At 44.8% G+C, this 17,865-nt stretch overlaps 1 long non-coding RNA gene across 3 annotated transcripts in view; it reads right to left on the reverse strand.

The window, feature by feature from the left end:
• Positions 1-4,645: 4,645 nt before the first annotated feature.
• LOC123845455 (uncharacterized) overlaps positions 4,646-17,865 on the reverse strand; it is a 28,789-nt gene continuing 15,569 nt past the window's right edge. For 2 of the 3 annotated variants that reach the window (XR_006791048.3, XR_010412439.1), the window contains one exon: positions 14,615-16,867. This is a non-coding gene — a long non-coding RNA (uncharacterized LOC123845455). Of the gene's footprint in view, positions 6,230-14,614; positions 16,868-17,865 lie in introns of those variants that run through there. The other variant, XR_010412440.1, reaches the window with a different exon arrangement.

A 17,865-nucleotide genomic window follows, 5' to 3' on the forward strand; every position in this document is an offset into this window, starting at 1 on the left:
GAAAATTCTCTTTTAAATAGATTTAAACAAGTATTTTATATTTACCCACATACTTACCATGTCTAGGATGCCTCCGTCCCTTACATAGACTCAAATTCCATGTGGTATCATTTCCTTTTTGCTGGAAATAATTCCCTTAGCAGATCTTGAAGGGCAGGTCTGCTGGGGATGAATTCTTTCTGCTCTCATATATCTAAAGAAGTCTTTATTTCATTTCTGTTTTTAAATGGTACTTTTCTTAAGTTTAGATTTCTAAGTAAGCAGTTTTTTTTCTTCTTCTAACAGTGTTTTCTGGCTTATACGTTCTGATGGCCATTCTTCATTCCTTTGTACACGGTGTTGTTTTTTTTTTTTAAATCTGCCTTTTTAAAAGATTTTATCTTTATTACTGGTTTGTGGATTTCAGTTATGATGTGCTATGATGTGCCTTGGTGTGGTTTTCTTCATGGTTCTTGTCCTCATGTTCCATTAAACTTCTTTGGTCTGTGAATTTATAGTGTTTATCAGATTTGGATTGTTTTTTCAGCCATTATTTCTTCAAATATATTTTCTGCCCCTCCTTCTCTTCTCTGGTGACTCCAACACACATATACCAGGCCACTTGAATTTGCCCCACAGCTAACTGATGCTCTGTTCATATTTGCCAATCTTTTTTCTTCCTGTGTGTCATTTTAGATAATTTCTGTTGTCATATCTTTAAATTCACTAATCTTCTCTGCAATATTTAATCTCTTAATCCCATCCATTATATTTTCCTTTCAGACATTGTAACTTCATTTCTAGAAGTTCAATTTGCATATACATATATCACGTTCAGCACTTATTCTCGTTCTCTCCTTTAGCTTCTTGAACATAGAGAATATGTTATAATAATGGTTTTAATGTCATTTTCTACTAATTTTATCATCTGCGGAATTTCTGAGGCAGTTTCCATTGACTGGCTTTTCTCCTTGTTGTGAGTGGTATTTTCCTATTTTACATGCAAGGTAATTTTTGATTGGATGCCAGACACTGAGAAGTTTTCTTTGTTTAATTGTATATATAACAGATAAGGATTAGGGATTCTTCTGGACCTTGTGTGTGTGCTGGGGATTGATGTAAAAATTAGAGGGGATTCTTTGCACACATTCCTGCGCTGAGGAGCAGGTGAGGGCTCGAAGGGGACCCTTCGTGACTCTCTGGTGCTCTCTGTGTGCACAGCTCCCTCCTCTCCTTACTGTGCCCAGAGGACTCCCCGGTACATCTCCCCAGCTCAGGAAGTTCTACCTCCTCCTCCTTTCTCCAACCCCAGAGCTCAGTCTGTGGGTCTCTATCCACATTCACTTACTCCTCAGTGGATCTCATCCAGTTGTGAGGCTTTAAATACCACCTAAAGTTAATGCTTCCTAAAACTCTCTCCTGCCTACACTTCTACGTACAGTTGTTTATTTCATACCTTCATTTGAACACCTATTAGGCTTCTTAATACTAAAAGTAAAAAGCAAACATCTAAATTCCTCAACTGAACCCGTGCCTTCTGCAGTCATCTATCTCAGTGAGTGGTAGCTTGTGCAGGACAAAATCTTGGAGTCCTCCTTGATTCCTCGCTGCCCCTCAGGCCGACATTTTGGTCCATCTTCAAGTTCTCTGCCTTTGAAACATCCAGAACATAGCCACTTCACCCCATGCTGCTCCCTTTTGGTCCAAGCCTGCCTCACCTCTCCCTGCATTATGCCCCTAACTGGCCTTCCTGCTTCTGTCCTTGTCTCCTGACAGTCTCTTCTCAACACAGTGGTCAGAGTGACTCTATTAAATGTAAGTACACAAAAACAAACCCCAAAAGAACAATAGCCCTTTAAAGCAGCCAGGGTTGGGGGCAGATAGGTGGGCGGGGGGGGGGGCGGAGTGGAATATAAGTTCCATCATGTCACTCTGCTCCAAACGCTTCATCTCATTTACTCACCCTGGCTTGAGAGATCTTCTATGGTCTGCCTCCCCTCTGACTTCTTTCCTTCCATCCCCTGCCCCCCATTCTTTTGGCTCTGATCACATAAGCCTTCTTGTTGTGTTTTGAACACATCACGATGTTGGCCTCAGGGCCTTTGTGCATGCTCTTTCTTCTGCTGGACTGCTCTTGTCCTAGATGTCTACGTGGTTTGTGCACTCACGGTCTTTATGTTCTCTGCATATGTTTTATACCTTTCAGATATAAAATAGCCACCCTTCTCCTCCCCTCCCCCCCTCCCCAGCATTTCATACATTCCCTACTTTGGGTGCCCCCTCAGAGCATTTACCACCACCTAACACATACATGATTTATTAGTATAGGGTCTGCTCCCCCTCTAGATGATAAGGTCTATAAGAGAAGGGGTTGTATCTGTCTTACTCTCTGCTCTATCCTCATGCCTAATATACTATTTGGCATACCAAATCCTCAATAATTAAATAGTTGTTGAATGAGCAAATGACTGAAATAAAACTCAGCAGGTCTCGATTTAATATGGATTTAATTTAGTGTAATGAACTTAATTTTAAACTTGTTGATTTATAGGAAATTTAAAAGCTGATCTTCTAAATTCCACCATGTAATTGTGGAAAGGCTGTAATAAAACCATTTTTTTTTAATTTTTTTTTAAAATTTTTTATTTATTTATTTGACAGAGAGAGATAGCGAGAACAGGAACACAAGCAGGGGGAGTGGGAGAGGGAGAAGCAGGCTTCCCGCTGAGCAGGGAGCCCGATGTGGGACTCGATCCCAGAACCCTGGGATCATGACCTGAGCCGAAGGCAGACGCTTAACGACTGAGCCACCCAGGCGCCCAATAAAACCATTTTAAAGTATCATCTAATACTAGTGTAATTTATTGTGTACTTAATAAATACTAGGTATAGCGTAAGTGCTTACGCGTAATATTGTACAACCTAGTCCTTACCACAGACTCATGAGGTAGGTATTATCCCATTTTGTAGACGAGGAAACAAAGGTTCAGGTGTATTACATAGTTTGCCCCAGTTCTCAGGGCAAGTGTGTATCCATGCTGGGATTTTTCTCTAAAACCACACTAAACGAGACACCTCTCCTTTTCATCTATAATGTGTCACAGGAAAAAAATGCAATATGAAAACCTCCGAGACAAAAGTGTGACTTCACAAGGCATCAAACTGTTCAGTGTAAGGGAACCTATGGACAATAGTGCCTTGGGGTCATGCCGTGTTCTGGGTGCTCTCCGTAACTTCCCTGGACTCTCACCTGACGAGGTCGCCTTCCTCACCCTACTTTCACGGTTGAGGATGGCTCCAAGCCAGGGTTCTTCACTGCGCTGTGATGCTAAGTAAGTCTGGAAGTGGGAGTGGGCGGATGTTTCTGGGAGCAAGAATTCCCCGAACGCCCTTATTTTTTTTTGTTTTTTGTTTTTTTTAAAGATTTTATTTATTTATTTGAGAGAGAATGAAAGAGAGCACATGAGAGGGGGGAGGGTCAGAGGGAGAAGCAGGCTCCCTGCCGAGCAGGGAGCCCGATGTGGGACTCGATCCCGGGACTCCAGGATCATGACCTGAGCCGAAGGCAGTCGCTTAACCAGCTGAGCCACCCAGGCGCCCCCCTGAACGCCCTTATAAATTAAGCATAAGCTCAAGCTAGCTCTAAGCTAGAACATAACCCTGAAGGTAACATCCAATTCTCCAATACTGGACTGAACTCTTTGAACTTATTTCTTTCTTTTTTTTTTTTTAATTTTTTTTAAGATTATTTTATTTTATTTTATTTGAGAGAGAATGAGAGAGAGCACATGAGAGGGGGGAGGGTCAGAGGGAGAAGCAGGCTCCCTGCCGAGCAGGGAGCCCGATGCGGGACTCGATTCAGGGACTCCAGGATCATGACCTGAGCCGAAGGCAGTCGCTTAACCAGCTGAGCCACCCAGGCGCCCCTGAACTTATTTCTAAAGGCAAACAGACTTCTGTTTATCCAAGAATACGCTGCCAATGTTCCACGGAACAGTATGCAGTGTGGAAACTAGAGCTGGAGATACATTTCTTAGTGATGTGATAATTCCTCACCTTCATCTTTTAATTTGAAAGTTACCAACAAATCTTCTTAGGTCTAATGGGAATGCTTCTCTGCTTATTTCTGCATTTAACAACATTTATACTCAGGGATTTTTTTTTTTTTTAATGAGTCCTTTTAATTTTTGTTCTGCATTTCAGTGAAGAGGATTTTCTGGTTCCTCTTTTCTTGTAATCATGTTTTAGAGATCAGATTAACCATCCGGCTGAGGATACTAGAATACATCTGTTTTTTTTCCCCACTTTCTGGTAAAAGTATCATAAATTATCTTTGTTTTATTTTTCTATTTTTCTAAACTGTGTTTTAAATCAAATGGTCTGCTTTCAGTCTGGTTTCTTGTTAAAAAGATTGTTTGCAAAATGAGTGGGTTTTGGTTTTTGTTTTTTGGATTTTCCTCCTGATCAGCAAATACATTTAGCCAGAATTTTCTGTTATGGGCTGATTTTTTTACTTTAATCAGCTTTATTGAGGTATAATTTATATACAATAAAATTCAACAATTTTAAATGTACGATTCCATACAAATTATTTTTGACAACTTTTACACAGTCATGTAGCAAACAACAACACAATCATCATATAGAATCTTTATATCACCCCCAAACTTCATTCATGCCCTTTTGAAATGCCCTCTGGGCTGACTTTTTTTTTTTTTTTTTTTAGAGAGAGCATGAGCAGGGGGAGGAGCAGAGAGAGAGAGAGAGAATCCTCAAGCAGACTCCTTACTAACTGTGGAGCCAGATGCAGGCCCGACCCCAGGACCCTGAGTGGAAACCAGGAGTCAGACCTTAACCGACTGAGCCACCCAGGCGCCCTCCTCTGGGCTGACTTTTAAGAACCTTTATAGAGGATTACCGGCGTCACATGAGAAAATAAGAGTATGTCCTCTGAGATTGGGTGGGGATTTTCCCACTGTGAAGAACAGCCACCATTTCCTCTGTCTGCAGACATCCGACAGCCTGTCCTTCTCCCTATTTTAATCTCCTATGTTTGTGTTAGCCACCAGCTCTCTCTCTGGGCCCGAACAGTAGTCAATACTGTTTCCATCCATCAGCTGGGTGGACTGTGCCTCTTACTGGAAGACTGATGAGCCCTAAGACGAGGTGCTTCCTGGGCTTACTGGTGCTCCCTGTGACTACAGCCCCCAGACTTTTAGGTCCAAGTGGTTTCAGAACTTCCCCTCCTCCCTCTTGAGGTGGCGTAGGCTCGGCCAACAGGCATGCAATGAAGCACTGTGTAGTGTTTGAACCATGCCACCTTGATTCGTTTGCCAGGCTGCTGTAACAAATAGTGGACTGAGGGGCTTAAACAACAGAAGTGTGTGGCCTCCCAGCCCCGCAGGCTAGAAGCCCACCACGGAGGGGTCATCAGGGGTGGTTCCTTTCCAAGAGCTGTGACAGAGCATCCGTGCCAGGCCTCCTCCTAGCTTCTGCTGGAAGCTGATTTGCTGGTTTGCTGGCCATCCCTGGCCTTCCTACAAGCATCACCCTGACCTCTGCCTTCATTTCCAGGTGGCGTTCTCCCTGTGTGTGTGCCTGTGTTCAAGTGTCCCCTTTTCAATAAGGACACCAGTCATATTGGTTAATGACTTCTTAATTAATTACATCTGCAACAACCCTGGTTCCAAATGAGGTCATTTTCTGAGAACCTGGGGGTTTAGGACTTCAACATATGAATTTTGAGAGGGAAACACAAGTCAACCCTTAACACTTTTCATCATCCAAATGCCCCCGCCCCCAAATCATAAACATGGAGTAATCATGCCCCCAAATCATAAACATGGAGTAATCATGCCTCGCATTGGTATAGACCCCGGTGTCTTCTCAGAAACGAAGAGCAGACTCCTGCAGATTCTTTTATTTATTTATTTTTTTGCAATTCAACTAACCAACATATAGTACATCATTAGTTTCAGATGACTCCTGCAGATTCTTAAACTGTAGAGCGTATGTGAACACCTGGGGACCTGTGAGAAACACAGATTTCTGGATCCCATCTCTAGAGGGTCTGATTCCTGAGTCTGGACCAGAGCCCAGGAATCCATATTGTTTAACAAGCACTACAGGTGTTTCTGATGCAGCAGGTCCCCACCTTCAGAGACGTCCTGGTGTGGGCTGCAAGGGGTTGTATTGCTGAAGGATCCAGGGTCTGGCTGCTGGTGGAAAATGCAATGGAGAGAAGCAGAGCCTGAGTGGAATATTAAACGTGGTGAGTGGCAGGGTCTTTACATCTGAGTAGTGAAGACATATGCTTGGAGGTCTTTCTCTGACACGTAACCCACTTAGAAATAGGGATGGGCTAGAGATACACTATGGGCTAAATTTTCAGCTATATATATTTTTTGTGAGCCATTCCTTTCCCGTTTAGGGGTCATCCATCACTCCTCCAGTCAGCCAGAGCTTTCTGTCTTCGGAAAGCAGCCAACATTCAGCAAGCAAGAGCTACCTCCAAAAGCTGGTGGGGAAGGTGGCTTTGCAATGCCCCGTCCCCTTCCCTGGGTCTCACCATCTCTCCTGCCTTCTCTTACCTTTTTTTTTTTTTTTTTTGAAGATTTTATTTATTTATTGGACAGAGAGAGAGAGAGACAACGAGAGAGGGAACACAAGCAGGGGGAGTGGGAGAGGGAGAAGCAGGCTCCCTGCGTAGCAAGGAGCCGTATGTGAGACTCGATCCCAGGACCCCGGGATCATGACCTGAGCCGAAGGCAGACGTTCAACCGACTGAGCCATCCAGGAGTCCCTTCTCTTACCTTTCTTAAGGAGGAATTTCCCTTGGTCCTCTGTTGAGATGGTTGGTTTCCTTCTTAAAGCACAATCTCTTTGGTTTCTTTTTTCTTTCCCTCTGCTTGCCCCCCTAATTTAGCAATAGTTCCGTTTTCACTGGGCACTTTGCCTCTGACACGAGAATGTGAACTCTCTAAGGGTGGAGACTTGACCTTCACTGTTCTCACTCTTTTTCTCATCCCCCCCAGCACCTGCCCGTGTGCTGGGCACATTTTAGATGCCCCAAAATGTTTGTGGAATTAACTGAATGAATGGATGGATGGATGGAGGCTGGTGCCACCTGTGAACAGTAAAGATGACCATGGAGAATATATGGAGCATTTACACCATCTCAGATGAGTCCATGTTAAGGCTGTGTGAAGGCTAAGTGCCAGAATACCAAGGAACAGGTGAGTCACTTGGGATAGGAATTAGGGCTTGTTTTACGGAGGCTGTTTCTATGGGTTTTCCTTCCAGCCTCCTATTTTGCTCAGCTTAAATGTTTTCACATTGTGTTTGAGTGAAGAGGGGTCTTTCCTTAGTACTGAGCTTAAGCAAATGGAAATTTTGTTTGTGGGAGAAATGGTTTCGGAACTTGAGGGGCTCTTTGGGAACCAGTATGCACTGCGGTTTTGGAGCAAGCCTGTTGGACCATGTGTCTGAATGGAAGAAGGGGTGGAGAGATGGGGCCAACAAGGAAGACTTTTCTCAGGCAACTCCGCATAGAGTTGAAAATTACCTGAGAGAGAGAGAGGAGGTTGATCCAGCCCTGGAAAGTTGGCCATATTCTTCAACTTATTTTTTGATGCATGATTTCCCTTGAATCTTGGGTCCAGCGGGAGATCCTGGCCCCTCTAATTGAGCTCCTCTGGAATCTCTAGAGGCTGCCCTGTGGTAAGGACTCTGAGGAGCTACTTGTCTCTTCACCAAGAATCTACCCGCCCAGGGCAGCTCGGGCTCCATGGCCACACAGTGGGAACAAGGAGTTTTCAAGCTGCTCAGAAATCATTGTTGGAAAATCAGGAACTCCTTGTATCTCTCTGGGCGATCCAATTTGAAGATCTTAATTTAAGAAATAAAGCCAAGAAACAAATTCGGTAAGGAATTTAGCAAGACAACGGGTATTTTTGTTACTTTCCTGGTCAAGTGGTGCCCCCTTGTGGGCACTTTGATGTACTCTCCAGGATGCTGGGCTCCATCTGGCAAAGCAAGATGGCAGCAGCGAGGACAATCCCCAAAATTGCTAGTTTAGGCCAAGTCCGGTGGATCTCTGTGGATTTTCTACTAGGGAAGAATGTAACTTAGGAGAGTGGTGTGGGCTAATTTTGTGCCTCCTGCCACCTGCCCAGAAGATATGTTGGTATCTGTGAACGTGACCTTATTTGAAAATAGGGTCTTTGCAGATGTAATTAAGGAGTGAGTAAGGTCAGGCCGGTAGAGTGGGCTCTTCATCCAATAGACTGGTGTCCTTATAAGAAGAGCAGAGGGTCATGTGGGGAGAGAAGCTCATGTGAGGATGGAGGCAGGGGTTGCAGTGCTGCAGCTCTAAGCCCAGGAACGGGCAAGACTGCCCGGCTCAGCAGAAGCTTGGACATGGGGGCATGGCACAGACCCCCCTCTCAGGGTCTCCAGAAGGAACCAGGTTGCTGACACCTTGCTTTTGCACTTACAGCCTCCAGGGCTGTGAGAGAGTAAATGTTTACCGTAGGAAGGCATTCAGGTGGTGTTACTTCGGTATAATGGGCTCAGCGAACAAATACGCAAAGGGTCTAGGATTCTGAGGGTCCCAGCTACCACTTACAACTTGTGTGACCTCAGACAAATCACTTCAGTGTCTCTGAGCCTCAGTTTCATTAACTACACAGTGGAAACATGCAAAAATAAGAGTTCCCCTACCCCAAGGTTCCTGTGAGGATGAAGAGTGATCACGTACGTAAGCACATTTTGTTAATTATAGAGCACTGTGCAAATGTTATATTATCACGCAGCAAAGCGGTGGTGTAGTGTGGTGGCTAAGAGCTAGGCCCTGAAGTTCGTTTGCCTGGGCCCACGTGTAGAAATGTTGTAAAGGCGAATATCATGAAAACTTGACTCTCAAATGAGCCAAAGCCCGTGATGCCCAGGAATGGAGTTGGAATACATTAGAGGGATCAGTAAATTCTTGCTCTGTTACAAATTACCCCAAAACTCACTGTCTTAAAACAATGAACATTGACTATACACGGCTTCTGTGGGCCAAGAATCTGGAGCAATTTAACTGGGTGCTTCTGGTTTGGGGTTTCTTATGAGGATACAGTCAAGAAGTTGGCTGTGTCTGGGGGACCCACTTCCAACATAGTGCACTCACACGGCGCTTGGCATGCGGCCTCAGTCTTTACTTACCACGGGGTCCTCTCCATTAGTCACCTTGAGTATTTTCATGATGTGCCAGCCCCTCATTCCTCCCAGCTCCCCTGCCTGCTTACCTCACCAACGTTCTTCCCTTGGCAGTGGTTCTTGACCCTCTCAGGGCCACAGACCCTAAAGCTCTGAAAAGGACCAGGGACCTTCCCTCCAGTGAAGCACACATATACAATTACACAGTCTATCCTAAATAGAATTTCAAGAGGTTCTAAGGTCAGGTACCACTGGTTCACAGAGATCTCTGTCAAACACAAATCTAGGTGTGTAACTTCCTGTTTAAAATCTTTCCATGACCCCTATGGCCTGCAGGATAAAAAACTCATTAGCGTGTCATAATCTGACCCCAACTTACTTTTAGTAACAGCGACAACAACATCAACATGTTGAGTGTCTTCTGTGTGGCAGGCACTTTTCATATTCTTTCTAATCTTTAGAAGAACCCCACAAGGAGTGAGTTTTATTCTTGGTGTTTTGGGGATAAGGAACGTCTCAGAGGTGAGATGTAGTGGGTCTATGGCCCCGCTGAGCTTTCACGACTCTAAAGCTGGTGTCCCTCTGTGAGGCTCACTGTCCCACCGTGTGTCCCACCTGCCGCTGGACACACTCCACACTCCTTCCTCTGGTGCTTCAGAATGACTGGTAATTTCCAGACACGCTGTGGGTTTCTGCACACATGGTTTTCTCTTCCTCGAAGTTCTTTCCGCTTCTCTCACTGTCTCTCTTCTCCGACCCTCCTCCCTCATCATTGTGCTCTGGTATCCTGTTCTTTCTTCAAGACTCAGGGTGTCGCTTCTTTCATGGAACTTTTTGTGGATTCCCCTGTCAAAGCTGGCAGCCCCGCCATGACTTGCTAGTGGCCCATCACATATTCTGCAACCATCACCAGGCTGTGTTGTAATTTCTAATTTATTTGCCTATCTACTACCACTATACCGAGTTCCTTGAAGGTGGGTATCAGGCATCCCTCTAACCATGCTCTCCCCAGCACTTGGCACAGGATGGCTGTTTGATGTGTATTTGCTGAATGAGAGAATGAATGAGTGAGTGAGTGAATGAATGGCATTTTCTGCAAGAATACCCAACCAGCATATAAATCACCCAGCTTTTGAATAAATGTGGCAGGAACCTCAGCAGTTCCCGAGGCTTCAGCAGTTTCTAGAATGTCTCTAGTAAGCCAGGGGTGGCAGGGAGATGTCACACCTCGAAATACTCTGCCACTTCTTTCTTAACACTTTAGCACCCAAAAGGAGAAAGCAGAGATAATTTGTGCCTACTTGTAGTAGCCATTTGTCCCCTTTGAACAAAAGGGGAACGAGGTTCTGGCAATTATAATGTCTCTACCAGATGTCCTATCATCTAATGCTCTGCAGACTGGGGACCAGGATCCAGATGCCCTGAGCCCATGTCTTGGAGTGTTTTCCTGAAACACACACTGTTTTGTTTGGGATAAGTGAAAGGCCCCTTTAAGAACTTGTGAAGGCTCTACTTGTCTGTGAAATCTCCTTGTATGTTAAGGAAAACAACAGATGTCAAGCAGACTTCAAGTAGTTTTGATATGGTTCCATTTTAATAAGAAAAGTATAAATAGGTATATGTCTATAAATATGTATATGGTAAAAGGAGGTGTATCAAAATGGTAATAATTGTGATCTCTGGGTGGTAGGATTTTGAATTATTTTTCTTTTCTTTTTTATTTATGGTTTCTAATTTTTGTGTAAGGTGTATGAATTGCTCATGTGATTTAAGAAGTCTTCTAGTTGTCAAAATAATAATGACCTGCAGTAAGATACGCTCTCACTGCAGTTGTGACTTTTCTTTCTTAACACAGATAAAATCACACACTGTCTGCACATAACATAGGAAGTGGTTTCTAGAGCAGCAGAAAGTCAAGGTGACTTTAATATGAAGGCAACTTCTACAAAGGCTGTATTTATAAAAGTTCAGTTCAGTGAAATAGTTCACTTGGATGCTTATTGTTTAGATCTGACATCTTCAAAGACTGTCAGGAAGCCTAGAGGCGGAAGATGCAAGATATTTTCTAAATGTTTTACTCAATAGCCGAGTGTGTCCAGCAGTGAGGAAGATCCCTTGGTACTTGTTGGTGGATTTTCTTTTAAAGAAGTCAGATTGTGTTGTGTTGTTGTCTATTTAAAAAAAAAACAAACCTGGGGCGCCTGGGTGGCTCAGTCGTTAAGCGTCTACCTTCGGCTCGGGTCATGATCCCAGGGTCCTGGGATCGAGCCCCGCTTCGGGCTCCCTGCTCTGTGGGAAGCCTGCTTCTCCCTCTCCTGCTTGTGTTCGCTCTCTCACTGTGTCTCTCTCTGTCAAATAAATAAATAAAATCTTAAAAAAAAAAAAATCTATGCTAAGGGAAACAAATAAGCAGAAACACAAGTGGGGCTCTTCTGATTCATTTGCCTCTGTGTTGATGGTGTCCTTTGGTGCTAGTTTCAAAATCATTCATTCATTCATCTGATTCATTCATTCATCTGATTCATCCAGGTTCTGTTGTAATTCCTGGGAACGCAGCAGTAAACAAAGCAAAGTTCCTGCTCTCAGGAAGCTGACTTGCTTGTGGGAGGAGACAGAACATGAACAAATAAATATGCAGCATGGCAGGAGTGATATGTACAATGGAAGAACAGATGGTGGTCCAGCGTGCAGGGGAGGGGCGGGGGAGGTGGCAGTGCCATTTTTTGTAGAGTGATCGTGGGTTTCTTTGATAAGGAGACATTTGAGCAGGGATCTGAAGAGGGAGGGAAGGAGCAAAGCTATGGATATGTGGGGAGAGCCCCCCAGTAGGAGATATAAGCAAGGGTAAAGACCTGAGGTGGGAGTGTGCTGGGCATTTGGGGACAGCAGCAGGAGCGACTGGGGGGACCATGCATTAATGAGTCAGCAAAGGACAAGGGCAGCAAATGGGGTCTTGTAGGCCACCGAGAGGATACTGGCTTTTCTTCTGAGTGAATTAGTCACAGGAGGCTCTGAGCCTGCTAAAGGCTGTGTGGAGACTAGGCCATAGAGGGGCAAGGCCTGGAAGCAGGGGGACTAATTGGGGAATTGTTGCAACAACCCCAAGAGATGATGGAGGCTTGGATGGGGGACAGTAAAGTAATGGGAAGTGGATGGGTTCTGGATATATTTTGAAAGCAGAATCACCTGGGGGGTTTACTGATAGATGAGAAAATGTGAGAGAGAAATGAATCTGGGTTTTTGGCCTGAGCAATGGGGTAGATAGTGGTCTACTATCTAAGAAAGGGAAGATGGCAGGAAAAGTAGGTTTGGGGGTGTTCCAATAACTATATCTACTGCCTAGTAACAAACCACCCCAAGCCTAGGGCTTGAAACATGATTGATTCTCACAAATCTGCAATATGGACAGAACTCAGTGGAGGCTTAATGGGTGCAGGTGGTATTAGTTGGGGGACGCAGCTGCTGGCTGGAACTATCTGAGGTTCGTCAATCCCGTGCAGCAGTTGACGCTACCTATTGGCTGGGCCCTCGGCTGGGACTGTTGGCCAGAACTCCCACACCTCACCCACTCCATGTGACTGGTGGCTTCCTCACAGCATGGTGGCTGGGCTCCAAGAGTGAGCCTTCCAAAAACAAGATGGAAGTGCATGACAGTTCTATGCCCTAGCCTAGGAAGTCTCATAGCCTCATTTCTACCGTTCGCTCCTGCCTGACAGAGTCACAAAGATCAGTCTAGTTTCTAGGGGAGGGGATATGGGCCTCGGCCTTCCGTGAGACATGTCAGCATCACATTGTAGAAGAGCGTATGGGATGGGAGATATTGTGGTTCCCATCTTCAGAAAATACAATCTGCCACCAGAGGGATCAAGATTTGTAAAGTGAGAGAGTGGAGATGTTGAGTAGGCAGGTAGATGTATGAGTCCAGAGAGCTCAAGTCAAGGAAATAAACTTGGGAGGCTTTAGGTATTGCTGGCATTTAAAGCCATCTAGAACAAGTAGAAAGAGGGAGAGGGAGATTATTAAGCATTGCATTATTTATTGAGTGGTTATATACTCAGCATTGTGGGAGATAGTTCGTGGAAACTTTGTGGATACCATGTGGTAGAGCTCACTCCTCATGTGAACGGAGAGTTCAGCTCAGTTTCTGACTCTGCATTTTTATCTTGCTCCCAGTGCTCTTGGTGGGGGAGCCCATGATTAAATCTAACAAGCCTCTTTTGTCCTCAGGAAGCTGACCTCTCAGCTGTGCTTGGAGTGCCCTCAGGCTTTCCCTGAATAACAATAGCCAAAAGCATTCAGATTTTTAAAAACCTAGAAACCTTCAAAAGGGCAATATTGAGAAATAAAGAACTGAATTATTCCATTGTTAAGCAACTTCATGTCAGGGTAAAAGAGAACAAGAAATTCTGGTGGTTAAAGTATTCACTAAAGGTTAAAAAAAAAAGAAAAAGGAAAGAAAAGAAACTAGAAAGACACTTTTCATCCTTAAGAGATCTGATGAAGCTTAGAACCAAGGCCCCAGTTAAGATCTTTATTTTATGATCAGACTAAATGCCAGACTGTTGAAAAGGGGTAAACCATAAACTTCTGAGCATGGCACATAAAAGCTTTCATGATCTGGCCCTTTCGTTTCCAACCCTATTATATTCCATTATATTCTGGTCACTCCACTCCAAAATCCCCTAAACACGCTACACCTGTTGACCTCTCCATGGTTTTTTCCCCCCTTTTTGATTCCTGGCAAACTCCTACTCATCCTTCAAAGTCATCTGCTCTACAAAGCAGGTGGTTGCAGTCACCCTTCCGAGTGCTCCTATAGGCTTTTGTAGTCCTGTATTGTTTATCATCAGCCAGCCAGTTTCTTAAGGGCAGAAACCCCAGGTGCTTTTTTGGCAGCCCCAGCACCCAGTAATGCTGGGCTGAGAACCGATAATTTATGTGGGGGAACAAAGGCAGTAGGAAATGTAAATAAAATTAAATTTCCTTATAACTTGCAGCCCATTGACAAATACTTGAGGCAGGCAGAGTGTAACATTCCTCCAGGGAACTCCCAACTGTCTTACTGTTAATGCTTCACTAGACGGAAAAACAACCTTAGCTTGAAAATAGCTAGGCCTCCAGGATCCTGGGAGTCTTCTTTAGCATACGAAAGTCCTTTTGGAAACTTCCCTGGTCTTTACCTCCCCCAACTTCATAGTATATAATCAGTTGCTCTTCACAATCCCCGGGCAGCCCTTTCTGCCCATGGGTCCTGTCCTTGTGCGTTAATAAAACCACCTTTTTGCACCAAAGACGTCTTGAGAATTCTTGGCCATCAGCTCCAAACCCTGACCAACATTACCACATCAATAATCACTAATTTTTTTTCTGTTTTTGGGATGGATATACTAAAACTTTAACAATGCTCTTTAGTGTAGAAAAGCACTTAGTTTCTGCTCCCATTTTCTGGGTCTTGCTTCTTGACTTGTCCGAGTAAGGTTGATAAGGCAGGATTTTCACTGTGGAGGAGTCTTTTGCTTGTAAGGAAGCCCCATGGCTTGGACAGGAGGACAGCATTATTCCAAAATCCTGGGGCTTGGTTTCTGCCTACTTCACAAATGGAGGTTAGGGAGCCTTACATTTTCACCAGTTTCTAATTTACTTAGGAGTTTGGCTCTTATCCTCTTATCCTGAACTTACCCAAGCACAGTATCTGTTGACTCCCTTTCATAAAATCTGAACTGTCAGGAATCAATGGTCTTCACAAATCATTTTTTTGGGAAAAGATTTTATTTATTTGATAGAGACACAGTGAGAGAGGGAACACAAGCAGGGGGAATGGGATGAGCTGTCTCCAGAATGCTTAAGATTTTGGGGAAGTAACAGATGTACCAGAGAATTCCCTCCCTGTATCTCTCAGTGGCTGTCACTACTAAGAAATAAAGAGAAACTCCTCTTGGCACAATAAGGGTTCTCCTCCTCTGTTGTTATCATACAAAACATCAGTGAGGTAGTTGTTTGCAGTCCGTAAACTTTACAACCATGCTAACTGGTCTTAAACCAGACACGGATGTGAAAGGTCCTGGCATGGGTGATGAGGTCAGTGTTCACAGGTAAGTCTACCTTCCATTCCAGTCAGCTCACCTCCTGGGATCTCAGGAAATCTTGAGATTTTTTCTGGAATCCTGGTGGCCCTTCTTCCTCTGGGGCATGTGGCTCCCTGGTGGGGAATTACCACCCACCATAACTAGAGATACTGCAAACCCACTCATGAACAGAGTTAACACATGCAGTGCTAGGAAGCCAAGGTCCAGAAGAGGGGGGGGTGCGGGTAGGGAGGGGTGGACTTGGAAGAAGAAGCTGGGAAGTAGTTGGAGGGAGGGAGTGAAGGAAACAGGGTGATGGAGCCTGAACTTGGAACCAGGGAGGTCAGATCCAGTAAGAGAAAGTGAGAACCGAAGTGGTTGTTTTGAGGGGCAGATCAGGATTTGTTAGCCAAGACTAAAGCCTTGTCTTGATGCTCCATCTGGGACTGACAGGCAGAAGGAACAGCCTTGGTGTACTGTGCTGGAATGGGCAGTCATGTGCTGGCTGGATTCCCTGCCAGTGTTCAGGTTCAGCTTCATCTTTACTCCTTACTAACACCTTGAACTGAAATACACAATGGTAGGTGTGTAGACCTGAGCAGGGCTGGGGAGAGTGTCTCAGATCCCGGAGGTGAATGGGTGGGGCTCTGTGTGCTTTGGGTGCTGTGGTGGGAAGAGAGGTAACCAGCAGGCTGGATGCTGGCTTTTTCTGTGAGTTTTCTCCTACTAAGTCCTTGAAGTGTCTCTGTCTCTAAAAAGACACTGTGATTGACTTCTGACCTAGAAAATAAAGCATGCTTGCCTTTCTATGGCTATGGAGCCCTATTTGAACCAAGCAGCCCTAGCAGCTGAGACTTCCATCCTGAAATCTGTAACATTATCTCATCTTTGGGTCATTGTACATTTGGGACTAGACACAGGAGGAAACTGGAATTTTCACATGCTAGTCTGTAAATGCCACGAAGGCAGGCCCTGTATCTATATTCCTCCTTCCCGTGTCTCCAGTAGATAGCACAGTGCCAGGTACCATGTACTCAGGACACATTTGTTGAATAAATAAATGACCCCGCCCCCAGCTTTAAATGTGAGGACCCTGGTTCATATTTCCAACAGGTGGGGCTAGCGGTTGTGTTATGAGACACATTCCCCAAGCCTCCCCGTATCAGATCACTGTTACTTCTTTTTCCCTTCAGCCTCTGCCCTAAGCACAGGCAAAGATGTTACGGGGGTGGGGGAGGGGGTTTGGGGGAGGAAGGGAATCTGAAATTAAGCTAAAAGCATATAGTCCTGTCCTTACACAGTCTTCATGTTTTCTCCCTTCTTTCCCTTGTATTTAGTTATCTGGCTGTGCAAAAATTTACCCCAGAATGTAGCAGTTTGAAACAACAAATATGATCTCACATAGTTTCCAAGGGTTGGGAATCTGGTCTATGGGGTGGTTCTGGCTCACGTTCTCCCACAAGGTCTGTTTGTTGGCCAGGGCGGCAGTCATCTGAAGGCTCGACTGGATGGGAGAGCTGCTTCCAAAAAGTCTCACTCACACGGCTGTTGACTTACCACGCAGGCCTCTCTGAGGAACTGCTTCAGTGTCCTTTTCAGTGTCCTCACGACACAGCAGCTGGCTGTGGTCAGAGCAGGTGAACAGAGAGTGAGCGAGCAGGGGCAGTACAAGGAAGAGGGACAGCGAGGGACAGAGAGGAGGGGGGAGGAAGGACACCTGCTCTCTGAAGTCCTACACTGCCACTTCTGCCTGATTCTATTCTTTGGAAGCAAGTAACTACATTCGGCCCACACCCAAGATGTGGGCAATTAAGCCCCACCTTTTGAAGGGAGGCATCTCAAAGATTTTGTGGAAATATTTTCAAGCTATTACAGCTCTCTGTCAGAGTCTCCATCCTCCTGGCCATGTTCCTGCATCTCTCTCATTTACCCTTTTTCTCATAAGTCGGCTAATCCTCATACCTCTAAGCCAACTTTCTCATAAATTAACTAATTCTAGGGGAATTGTAAGCTTCCTGTAGATTCTCTCAGGCCCCGGAATCCTGATAACCCCCCCTTTTTTTCCATAGCTTAGTGCTTTTCTACAGCACACCTAAATATGTTGATGTAATTAATTTGCATTAAAGTATAGAGGGCTCATCAACTCACTGGTCCAAGTGTGCTTCCCATTTTTAAAAGGGACAAAGAGAATCCTCATTCTAGAAAGTACCTCTTTAACCTAAAGGAGAGACTTTGCTGGTAGTGTTAAGTGTGATGAATGTCTGAGGCAGAGTCAGGCTAGTCCCACAATGCCACAAGGTGATTCTGCTGGAGGGAGGTATGAGCACATAAGAGGAAGGGCTTACTCAGACCTGCTAACCAAAGTGCTCTCTTTGTTCTGTTTCTTTCTGTCTCTTTGTCTCCATTTCTCTGTCTCCTGTCTCCCCCAACGCCCGTGTGTGTGTGTGTGTGTGTGTGTGTGTGTATCTTTGCTCTGTGACTTAAACTGGCATTCAAACCCCTTCTCCACACCGCCCCCCACTTTGCACTGTTGGCACCTCTTCTGATTCTTAGAAGCTCTTTTCTCTTTTTCCCTAACTTCCTACCCACTTCTACCCCAGATGTTATTATTAGCAGATTT

This window comes from Mirounga angustirostris, unplaced genomic scaffold (assembly GCF_029215605.1).
Source record: "Mirounga angustirostris isolate CCGP_5_RB_7025 unplaced genomic scaffold, mMirAng1.0.hap1 SCAF_6, whole genome shotgun sequence".
Classification (NCBI taxonomy): Eukaryota; Metazoa; Chordata; class Mammalia; order Carnivora; family Phocidae; genus Mirounga; species Mirounga angustirostris.